Source organism: Loxodonta africana, chromosome 3 (genome assembly GCF_030014295.1).
Source record: "Loxodonta africana isolate mLoxAfr1 chromosome 3, mLoxAfr1.hap2, whole genome shotgun sequence".
NCBI classification, from domain to species: Eukaryota; Metazoa; Chordata; class Mammalia; order Proboscidea; family Elephantidae; genus Loxodonta; species Loxodonta africana.
Window position 1 is genome coordinate 84,386,183 of NC_087344.1, and position 12,259 is coordinate 84,398,441.

The window sequence follows — 12,259 nt, forward strand, 5'->3', positions numbered from 1 at the left end:
ATGCAGTGGGAAGGCAGAGTATTGAATTAAGTGGGAAAGGCAATGGCTCAATTAAGAATGATTAGGAAGAGAGAAATCCACTCTTAAAAATTCTCGCAATTAATAGCACAACATCAGAAATTTAAAAGGCACAAGATAGTCTATCTGAAAAGTCAAAGACAAAAAATGAGGAAAACACTACAATACACTAAACTTTGGAAAACCCACTCATGCTGAATGTTGGCTGTCACTGGGAAAGGGTAGTGGGAGCAACAACTCCATGGATTGCCTAAAAATCTGCCTTTCTTTTGTACAGATATACACACAAAGGACACATACACACAGTTCCTTCCCCCTTCACCTTCTCCAGGAAGCTTTCTTGTTTCCTCTCTGACTCCCCCACATCACCCTATCTTATCTTCTCTCTGAGGACCTGGGCACCTGTGTTCCACCTAGATGGCGAGGGCCTGAAAATGTGGCCTAGAAATGCAGATACTACCAGGCATACCTGTGGCTGCCACCTATGCACATAGGTGAACACCACCATTAGGGCACATGCCCAGTAACCACCCCAACACCACACATAGGACAACTCACCTGGGTCCTCCTGAGAAAGGCAGGAAAGCATGGCTATGTTGAGTAGAGCCCAGCGCAAACCAGGAAGGATCAAACACCTGCAGAGAGAGCACAGGGCCAGGGAACCTAGGGGTCAGGCTCCTCCTTCCAACCCATGAGAGAGCAGGACTTCCAAAGGTGGGAGGTTGAGGAGGTATGAACTAGATAGATCAACCCATCTCTTCTTCCCAGGACCTCATACCTCTGGGTCTGGCCACCCTGCTGGGTTGTGGTGAAGTGCATAAATACTCAGGAAGACTCCGATTCAGAGACAGAGAGAAGACTGAAGGTGGCTCAGTGGTTAAGTGCTCAGCTGCTAACGGACAGGTCAGTGGTTTGAATCCACTAGCTGCTCCACGGGAGAAAAATGTCTGCTTCAGCAAGTATTTATAGCTTTGGAAAATATATGGGGCAGTTCTACTCTTTCCTAAAGTGTCACAATGAGTCAGAATAGACTTGAAGGCTATGTGTTTCATAGTTCATGGGATCGCTGGGCGGTACAAACACTTAACGGGTTCAGCTGCTAACAGAAAGGTTGGAGGTTCAAGTCCACCCAGAGGTATCTCATGAAATAGGCCTAGTAGCCTACTTCTGAAAAACCAGCCATTGAAAACCCTATGGAGTACAGTTCTATTCTGACACTCATGGAGTGGCCATAATCAGGATCAACTTGCTGGCAACTGATGGTGGTGGTGGCTATAGTTCCTAGAAGTTAGTTGAGTGAGGATGGTGAAGTTCATACCTTTGGGTAAGAAGCATCCATCAGGGAAGGTGATGGGCTTGCTGAACATTCTGCTAATGCTTGGCACAGGAGGGTAGAGTCACAGAGTCTCCCTGATGCACATGGTAGTATAGGGCATCTGGTCCAGGTGGTTCCTGAGACAAAGCCCAGACCAAGAGGTGGACAGGCCCAGGGACTTCTCCTCTAACAGAGAGGCAGGGACCTCCAACCTCTTGAGCACTCACCATGTGACAGAGGCTGCATCCCCCAGTAGGCTCTGGATCTCCTCCTGGCACCTCTGCTGATGTTTGGGGTGTGCAACCAGGGCATAGACGGTCCGGGAGATGCTGCTGGCTGTGGTGTCATGGCCTTCAAACATGAACGTGTCCAGTCTGCTCAAAGGTCCTCATCAGACAAGCTGCTCCCATTCTCCATCTGGGAGAAGCCACAGGGAGAATGTAGGGTTTGCCCCCAGGCCCACTCTTTTGGGCAAAGCCTCAGGCCTCTTCCACACTCACTTTGGCACATAGGAGGACGTCCAGGAAATCCAAGTATCTCTTCTTTCTGATCTCTTCTAGATCTCCCTCTTCCTGCATTCTAGCCTCCCTCATTCTGACGACTCGGTCTGTCCAATGATAGTGGTTGTTGGTAGAAGGTGAGGCTTTGGGCACAGCAGCCAAGGGTACCCACTGTAACACCATTGGCCCTATCTGGTATCAATCTGGGTGTCGGGCCTGACTGAGGTGGAGCTGGAGATGAGTGTGGGTCAGAGGTAAGAGCTCCAGCACTAGTGGATTGCAGGTCAGAATCCCCTTACTAGCAGAGCCCATGGAGCCTCTGTCTGAATGTTTCCTGGGATGAGGTCTCATCAACCGTCACCAAACATTTTGACACATGTAAATGTCTGGCACAGTGCTTCGCACACAACATCTTGGTGAGCATCCTCTGTGTGATATAGATGTACCCACCCTGAGTGTGTGCCAGGTCCTGCAGGGGCACCAGGGTCTAGCTCTGCCAGAGTTGTCAGGGCAGGTTCCTTTAGCCTGGGCCTTGGTGGAGATGGGGGCTGCCTGGGAGGGTAACCTAAGACCTGTGTGCTGATGGGTAAGTTGGCAGGCACGGTGAGTCAAGAGGCCATCAGGAGTCAGCCTGTAGATGATGTCGTTCTGGTAAAAGACATTCCTCATACGGGAAACCACCAGGCTGCTCAGGTACCCAATGCTCTGAATGTAGGAGTGGGAGCTCCTGAAGGCAGAGGATGCAGAAGAGATTAAAGGTGAGAAAGGCCTCTGACCAAGTGGTGGAGTGGTGGTCTGGGCAGAGATAGCTCCAAACAGTGGGGACAGGTACCATGGAGGCATCCATGTCTTCTAGTCTTATAGCCCTTGTGGTCCCCAGCCCTTGATAAGATGTCATGAGCACCCAGTCTTCAACCTATTTATCTGATCCAGGCATAGAATCTTGCTTTTTGGGAGGTGAGCATCCAAGATGCCCCACCTGCCTCTCAGGTAAATCCACTGAAAGTTGTCAAGAACAAGTGTCATGATGATGAAGAGTCATTGCTGACCTGTCCAGCTGGAGGCTACTCTGGCGGCTGAGGGCACACTTCATGATGGTGTCCAGGGTCATCAGGGAGACATGCTCACAGACTTCCAGAAGTGAATTCTGGGTGATGAGTTTCTCCCACTTGTCCTGGGCAGGAAGGGGACCTTAACTTTACTCAAACTCTTCCGGATGGCCTGTGCTAAAAAGGCCATACTCTCCTTTCTGGCTCCTCAGATGTCCTGCTGGGAATTCCTCACTTTCTAAAGGAGAGGTATTGTGAACAAGTAAGACTGTAAAGCACATATTTGTGTACCGATACCTATTTCCTCACAGGTTTTTATCATAAATTAAATATATCCTCTCAGAAGAGTCTAAATCAAGTTTTGAATTATATGAAAAATTTTTGATGATAACCACCTTTTGGTTGACCAGAATAAATGTTTTTCAGGGGACTAAGAGCAGGGGGACTCACTGGTGTTCTGAGAGCTGAGGTAGAGGTGAAGGACAGGTAGCACCACAATTTTAGGGAGCAAATATGCCAAGACAAGAAAAAGTCTAAGGGGCAAGGAATAGAGGAGTCTTTTAAGGAAAGAACATCATGAATTTCAATTCCTTTTCATTCAGCATTTTTTTTTTTCTTTACTGAGCCTAAGTTGGGTAACAAATCAGAATCCCAATGGGAGGCTATGAGAATGTGTACTCAGTGTATATTTTGATCCATGGAATGGTTCCAATCTATTCAGAAACCCTGTGCTGAGACGAGAACATCTGAGAAATATCTTGGAAAATCATCCCTGCCACTGAAGCTAGCTTCACTCAGGCCAGGCAGGGTCAGCTTTTCCTGCTGGCCAATGGGCATTAACCATTCCATAGCTCATGGTGCTGAAGACACAGAGGTGGGAATAGGTGGGCCCTTTTATAGACCATAATCCTCTCTTCCTTGTCAGACGAGCAAAGTATAGATTCAAGTCGGTGGCTGGGTTCTTACCCATCACATCTAATTTGGGGAACAGTGGTCTAACAGTAGTGGTCTGAGACTCTGTTTTTTCTTAAATCCTGGAGGAGGTTTCAGTCAATCAGGAGAGGAATTTATTTATACCTATGGGTAGGAATCTATTTGATGGCAATGGGTTTGTTTTTTGACTTTTAATATGAGAAGGAAGGCTTTTTCTAAGTGCTGGATAGCAAGCATATTTGGGCATATGTACAAGTGTGTGTAGGAGTGCATGCCTGTGCATAACAGCCAGGTATGTCTTGATGTGTCTAAATATGTATGTATGTGAGTCAGTGAGTGTGCCCGAACCCGTGTCTCTGCATGGCAGTCAGCACATGTGTGTTGGAGTGTGGGACTCACTTTAGGGTGGGTGATAGGGCATGCAACAGTCTGTAAGAACACAATGTCCTGGCCTTACAAGTCATCAAAGTGACTGACAATAGATATGTGTACTAACAGGGGTTGATCTGTATGTGTGGATTTGAGAAAGTCATTGTATATGGCTGTGTCTGATGAATGTCCTTTGGGACACATTTGTTTGAGAGTGGATTGTATGAGTGTATACCATGAGTGAGTGTGGGAATCTGTGAGTGAGGGAGTGTGTGAAAGTAAGAGAGACAGAGATTTACCAGCATCACTTGGACAGAGTCAGCCATGAGCTCACGTAGGGCTTCAGGATGTTGAAGTGGAAGGCTGGAGTCAGCATCCTCTGGTGCTGGAGCCACGTCTGCCCATTCAACAGAAGCAAACTGTATCCTGGTCCAGAGATAGGTATGTGTCTATGTGTTGGGAAGACAGGATCAGAGGGACTATTGGAGACAAGTTTGAGGGATCAAGGTTGGCTTGGGGGAAGAAACCCAGCTGAAGGCATATCATGGGCAAAGTCTGGAAAAGATTGGCACTTTTCAGGAATGTGAATTTCCAGTTTGGCTGGTACATAGGATGTGATTATAATAGCTGTGAGATAAAGGTTGAAAACAAGTTGGGAATAGGTCTTAAATAAGTGTCAGGCTCTGATGTTTGGAAAGAACTGAGAAGAGATGTGGAAGGAGCTGAGCTCTTGGAAGACTCTCATCACCAAGAGGGTCTGATAGAAGAAGAGAGAGGAAGCTTGATTCAGGTACAGGTAGTCCCATACTTACGACATATTCAAGACATACCACTGTCTTTTTTTTTTTTTTGTACATCTTATTGTTAGTAATATGTACAACATATAATGTTGTAGCATGTAATTCACTGATGTTGTAGCATGTAATTTGCTCATGCCACTCCCAAAGACAAATAAAGATACCGGTAATAAAAGCTAATAATAATGAAAACTAAAAAAAAAAAAATGAGATATTTGATTTATGCCAGAGCTGACCGACAACAGGGTCGTTGGAACAGAACCCTGTCATAAGTTGGGGACTAACTGTACAGGAAAGGTGACAGTGGGTTTTGGGCCCCTATTCTCTGTGAGTCAAAAGGATCACTGGTGGCAAAGCTAGCTGTTGAGTGGAACGATGTCCTAGTTTAGATGCATGTATCAATCCAGGGAGCCAGGAATCTGTAGGCATCAATAGCCTTTGGGTCTGAAAGATAAGGGAGGGCATTAGGATGGGAGTAGATAAGGCAGCACCCAGGAGGTAGTTGTTGCCCAGATCATTAGCTGCCATCAGTTCTTGATGATTGTCAGCTGGAAATCTATACCAGTCTACCTCTCGCTTACCCCCAGCCCTGACTATCACTGTCCCAGTAGTCAGTGTGAGTCATGGAGACAGACTCAGTGTACCTCCAGCAGCAACCCATAGGCTGGGATGCGGAATTTGCCAGAAACATAGGCTACATTATCAGTGACAAAAAGTAAGACAGAAGCCTTGTAGCTTTTCTAGAATTTGTGGTGGCTTTGCCATCCCATGACCCACAGCAGACAAAAATCAACAGACAGAAATGAGAGCAACTAGACCCCACTGTGGATTGGAAATTTGTCTTTCAGATATGGGACATTGAACATAACAGAGTATCTCAATTTGGAGGTAGGAAGATAGAAGGAAAAGAAAAAGGATTGAAGAAAAGAAAGAAGTAAGGGAGAGAGGGAGGGAGGAGTGAAGGGAGAGAGGGAGGGAGGAGTGAAGGGAGAGAGGAAGGAAATAAAGAATGAAGGGAGGGAGGGAGGAAGGCAAGGAGGGATGGAGTGAGAGAGGGGACAGAGGAGAAATCCAGCCTCACACAGAGATATTTTAAATGTCCAGTACTAAGAAATTACTGTTGTCATTAGGCTGGGTGTTAGGCTGGGAGCATGACTGGTAGAGTGTTTAGATACTGATGGTTGTACTATGCTCTCCTGGAATTTTACAGACCCAGGACATGTATCCAAGAGGAAAGAGCTGCTCCATCTGGATTTGGCTCTCACCTGATCTCCCCATAATCACCTTCATGTAGTCAGGGTCATAGACCAATATGACAACCTTGCTCCCCACAGCCAGTGAGGACAGGCACATGGGAATTTCTCTACCCATTTCATCAACTGTTGCAGCTCCTGATCCTTCTGAAACTGTAACCAAGGGTAGAAACAAATCGATAAAAACTTTATTTTAGGTCCAGTACTTGGAGTATGGATGAAGCGTAGAATAGCCACGGAGTGGGTTGTTCTGGATCTGCTAGCAGAGATTAAGGATTTGGATCTCTTTCTAATGTCCTGTGGTAGACCCAATCAAAGCCAATTACAGTTTCATCTTTCATTTTTGGCTCATCGCAGTTATCTTGACAGACATCTCAGAATGTTTCCACATCAGTGAATGAGTGACTACATGAGTGAGTAGAAGGATGGATGGATGAATTTGGATGGATTCATCCATTTATTTGATAAATATTTATTGAGCACCTACTCTCTGTCAAGTATCACCCTGGAAGCAGGTGAACAAATAAAATCCTTGCTATCAGGGAGCTAAGGTTGTAGTGGGGGAGGCAGGCAATTCTGCCCTAAGTTAGGTGTCCTGCTTTAATTACATTATGAAGCTGCTTTGTGCTGCTAGATCATGTCCATCAGAGGAGCTTCTTTCTCCTTTGATCCAGCGCAGGTCTGGCCAGTCAGAACCTCTCATCATACCAGTTACCTTGGCTTTACCTCTAGGACTGCACAGGCCCGTAGGAGCCTGTAGGACTATGTTCCAGCACTGTGGAATGCCTCCTTTCTGATTGCTTAGTGTCCAGAACAGCCACCTGCCCCCAAATCCTGCCCCCTGGGCATTGCCATTGGTTCCCTTTGGAGAACCCAGGGAGTATAACCTGCATGCTGTCTGCTTATTCCCAACTTTGGACCACCTGGTGCCACCTGGCCTGCCAGTCTTCTTGCTGGGGCTTCTACAGGCTGGCTCCTGTTCCTCTCTGGCCAGAAAGGGTCAGTGCAGTTGTGGAGTAGATGGTGCCCAGGGTGGCAGTGGTAGTAACCTTGCAGGCAAATAACGGTCCTGCCCTGCTGGAGTGGCCACATGAGCCAGGCAGTGCTTTACCAGAGTTGTCCTCACTCAACTGCTTTTGGGAGCTGCAGGCCCAAAGGAGACATAGGGCAAGCACGTGGACAGGTAATAATGGGGCCAGTACAGGTACTGGTCAGGTGTTACGGGCTCTGCTGACATAGTAGGCACACCTAGGATAGGAGGGAGGTCAGAGGGAAAGATGAGGCTTTGGGGGCTGTTTGGAGCTATTTGAACCCTGAAGTTGTGGGTTCCTCCTTCCATATTCCCTGTTGGATTTCACCCCTATTAATGAGTGAGTTCGTTAAACCTACCTAATGCTCATTTTTACAAGCATCGATGTTATTCTCATTTATACAAATCATAGTGAGTGTGACTGTTGCCCTTGCTGTGCCAGGCATCATCCTCAAATTATAATAAATCACTTGAGTAAACTAGAATTAGTGTTATCCCCCTTTTAGAGATGAGTAAACTGAGGCATAGACAGGGTATTTAAAGTTAAGCAGAAGAGCTGGGATGGGAACCTATGTAGCTTGGCAATAGAGCCTACATGCTTAGCTGCCATGCCTTGTCACCTGACATGTGTCCTGAAAGATTAGGTTTAACTTAATTATCTGTGGCATTTGAATTCATGAGTTAGCCAATAAGACCCATACCTATTATCTTCAAGTCTATTCCAACACGTAGCAACGCTATAGGACACAGCAGACCTGCCCATAGGGTTTCTAAGGAACAGCTGGTGGATTTGAACTGTTGACCTTTCAGTTAGCAGCTGAGCTCTTAACCACTGTGCCACCAAGGCTCCTAGCTAATAATAGAAGTATTAAATAAACAAAAATCTCAGATGGTATTATAAGAACTGAATTTAAAAAAGAATTTTACTGTAATTGCTATTAAGTCAGCAGAAGCAGAGAGATTATTCAATATCACTAATATTTATGTTAACAAGAATTACCTAATTATTGAGTCTACAAACCTAATGGCCATTAGCGTAGAGGGCAAGTCACTGGAAGAATTTTCAGTGGTTTCTTATGTCAGATCATAGCTTAGAAAGAGGCAGCCTGGTCTGCTTCAGCCATGCCTGCTCAAGGACAGGAGGCAGCCCATGGCAGCCCCAGCAGGTGGACTGACCGGCCAGTGGGCACCAGAGAAGTCCAGAGAGGGAGCTGGGCAGAGAGAACATAGGTTAGCCCACTTGGGTCCAAGAAGAAAACCAATGGCTACTAGTGACAACTGCATCAAAAAAAAAAAAAAAAACGTAATATCCCAAAATCGTCAAAAAATCTGGAAGTCATTAGCACCACAATTCTTATGAACAAACTGGGCTTTGAATATTTCCCTGTGGCCAGATTGAACAGTTTCTGTCTTTAGCTCCACTCTGTTCATAATTCCCCTGACTCCTTCATGGAGAAAAGAGAGGCCTCAACTGTCTGCAACCCTCACTTTCTCCTGATGTTTGTCTAGTCACAAGCCCTTGGTGAACTCCTCTCCATGTTCCTCCACCCTCCTTTCATGCCACACACTGGGGCTGAGCATCCCCTCTGAGCTGGGTTTAATGTTGGGCATTGGGGTACAGGGAGAACCCTGATATGCTCAATTCCAAGGTGCTCAAAGCCTAGGACTGTGGGAGGAGGAGAGCAGAGCATGCAAGTAAACAGACTCTGGTTAATGGCACAACTCAAAAGTCAAGAGCCTTCACCTGGGGACCATCCTAGAGCTCTTTCCTCTCATATTAGCCTGGAGTTGTCATGGTTTAATTAAGCAATAAAAATTTTGCATTCCACTAACCCCTCAGTCCTGGGCAAACCAAGACATTTGATCCTCTACACCTGACATCATCCTCTCCCTACCCAGCAGAATGAGCCTTTTCCTCTGCTCTGATATCTTCCTAGATTTCCTATCTTCTCCTCCATAGTCTGTGAATTCCCAGGGCAGAGATTCCCTCAGACCAATTTGTGTGTTCTCAAGTGCACTCCGGCCCAGGTGGAGATCATATTATGAATTAAATTATGTCCCCTCAAAAGTTATTGAAGTCCTAACCCCTTTAACTTGAATGTGACCCTGATTATGACTGTTGTTATTATTGTCAGGTGCAGTCCAGTCGGTTCTGACTCATGGCGACCCTATGTACAACAGAAAGAAAAACAGCCTGGTCCTGTGCTACCCTCACAATCATTGTTATGCTTGAGCGCATTGTTGCAGCCACTTTGTCAATCCATCTTGTTAAGGGTCTTCCTCTTTTTCTCTGGCCCTCTACTTTACAAGCATTATGTCCTTCTCCGGGGACTGATCCCTCCTGATAACATGTCTAAAGTATATGAGACGTAGTCTTGCCATCCTTGCTTCTAAGGAGCATTCTGGTTGTACTTCCTCCAAGACAGTTTGTTCATTCTTTTGGTAGTCCATGGTATATTCAGCATTCTTTGCCAACACTACAATTCAAAGGAGTCAATTCTTCTTTGGCCTTCCTTATTCATTGTCCAGCTTTCATATGCATATGAGGTGACTGAAAATACCATGGTTTGGGTCAGGCACACTTTAGTCTTCAGGGTGGTATCTTTGCTTTTCAGCACTTTAAAGAGGTCCTTTATAGCAGATTTGCCCAGTGCAATGAATCATTTGATTTCCTGACTGCTGCTTCCTGGGTGTTGTTTGTTAATCCAAGTAAAATGAAATCCTTGACAACTTCAATCTTTTCTCCATTTATCATGATGTTACTTATTGGTCCAGTTGTGAGGATTTTTGTTTTCTTTATGTTGGGGTGTAATCCACACCGAAGGCTGTGGTCTTTGATTCTCATCCGTAAGTGCTTCAAGTCTTCTTTGCTTTCAGCGAGCAAGTTTGTGTCATCTGCATATTGCAGGTTGTTAAAGATTATGAATAGGGGTTATATTTTGTTATGTTAATGAGGCCATTCAAGAGTACTAGTTGCCATATTGTCCATTCTGGCCCTTGGTGATCCCATGTGTTGCAGAGTAGAACTAAGCTCCAAAGGATTTTCATGGCTATAGTTTTTCAGAAGAACACCATTCCTTTCCTCCAAAGCACCTCTGAGTAGGTTCATACTGGCAACTTTTCAGTTAGTATCCCAGTGCTTAACTGTTTGCACTGCCCAGAGACTCCTTACAAGAGTATGACGAGTTTTAAACTCAATCCCTTCTGAGGGTCTGTTACATAAAGGGAAAAGAGAGACGTACACACAGAGGGGGTGGACAGATGACAGGCAAAGATACACCTATGTTATGGATTGAATCGTATCCCCCAAAATTAAGTGTCATCCTGGCTAGGCCATGATTCCCTGTATGGTGTGGTTGTCCATCGTTTTGTGATCTGATGTGATTATCCTATGTGTTGTAAATTCTAACCTCTATGATGTTAATGAGACAGATTAGAAGTAATTATGTTAATGAGGCAGGGCTTAATCTACAGGATTAGGTTGTATCTTGAGTCAATTCTTTTGAGATATGAAAAAGAGAATCAAGCAGAGAGGAGAGAGACCTCTGACCACCAAGAAAGCAGTGCTGGGAGCAGAGCACATCCTTTGGACCTGGGCATCCTTGTGCAGAGAAGCTCCTAGACCAGGAGAGATTGATGACAAAGACCTTCCTGCAGAGCTGACACAGAGAGAAAGACCTCCCCTAGAGCTGGTGCCCTGAATTCAGTCTTCTAGCCTCCTAAACTGTGAGAAAACAAACTTCGGTTTGTTAAAGCCATCTACTTGTATATTTTATGTTATACCAGAACTAGATAACTAAGACAATCTACAAGCAGCCAAGGAAGGCTAAGAACGACCCAGAGCTAGAGAAGCTGAAACAGCCAAGAATCTTCCTCTGGAGCCCAGAGAGAGAGAAAAAAGACAAAGAGCTTCTAGATCTGCCAATGCCCTGAATTCAAAACTGTGGTACAATAAATTCCTGTTCTTTAAAGCCTCCCATTTGTAGTATTTTTTGTTATGGCAGCACTAGGTGACCACGACATAGGATAGAGTAACTGAGAACAGGTAAGGTCAGTGGTGCTGCTCAACCTGGAGAGGAAGAGACTCAGGAAAAAGGACCATTGTCCACCAGCTCTGCAGAGTGATTTGGACTGACCTTAGGTCTACACAAGAAGGAATATTTGAGATAGCTGAGCAAATCTAGGACAGGCTTCTTGTGAGACAGTAAGCTCCCTGTTGCTGGGAGTGAGAAGCTGACACCTGAGAGGTGAGCCGGGTTTACCTGGGGAGACAGGTGCTGGTTCATATAACAAGGCTTTGTCTAATGACTGCTTGACCTTGCTCCCAGCCCAGGCCCTCACTGTTATCCCTCTGTCCTCATCACCTTCCTACCTCCTTCTTGTGTCCAAAGATCCAGTGGGACGGAGGCGACAGGAATTGCTGGAGGGCTTTGAGTAGCCACTGCCTGCGCAGGTAAAGCCGGGCTGCCTTGAGCATCAGCACAACCAGGCTGAGCAGGGAGGCCACTTGGAGGAGCCCAGAGATATAGCCCAGGGGTCTGGTGGGGCTTGGTGCAGAGACACTCATTGGCAGCTATTTCTGTATCACTGACATCCCCTGACCACACCTGACTTTCTTTAACTGCCCCTGCTAAAGTTCAGGGAGGACTGTCCCACCCACCTCTGGGAAGGGGGATTGGTAAGGGCAAAGCTTGTAGTTCAGCCTTTAGTATTGACTAACAGTGGAGGATCCACCTTGGGACAAAGTGGGAATAAAATTTTATCAGCTCACTGTGATAACACATGTACAAACCCACTTTTCCCTGTTCAGTTTCCTCAACAGATACTTAATGAGCACCTACTATGTGCCAGCCAGTATGTTAGGTGCTGGGACAAGGCCGCAAGCAAAACAGTCATGATACTTGACTTCAGTGATTCACAGTCTAGTTTATCAAAGCTTTGGTAGACCTGTTGCTTTATTATTAACCCAATTTAAAAGGTTAGAAATTGAGAGTC

The 12,259-nt window shown here is 45.8% G+C and overlaps 1 pseudogene; it reads right to left on the minus strand.

Moving 5' to 3' along the window:
* Positions 1-572: 572 nt before the first annotated feature.
* Positions 573-11,831, minus strand: LOC100673478 (cytochrome P450 4A11-like; annotated as a pseudogene).
* Between the last annotated feature and the right edge of the window lie 428 nt (positions 11,832-12,259).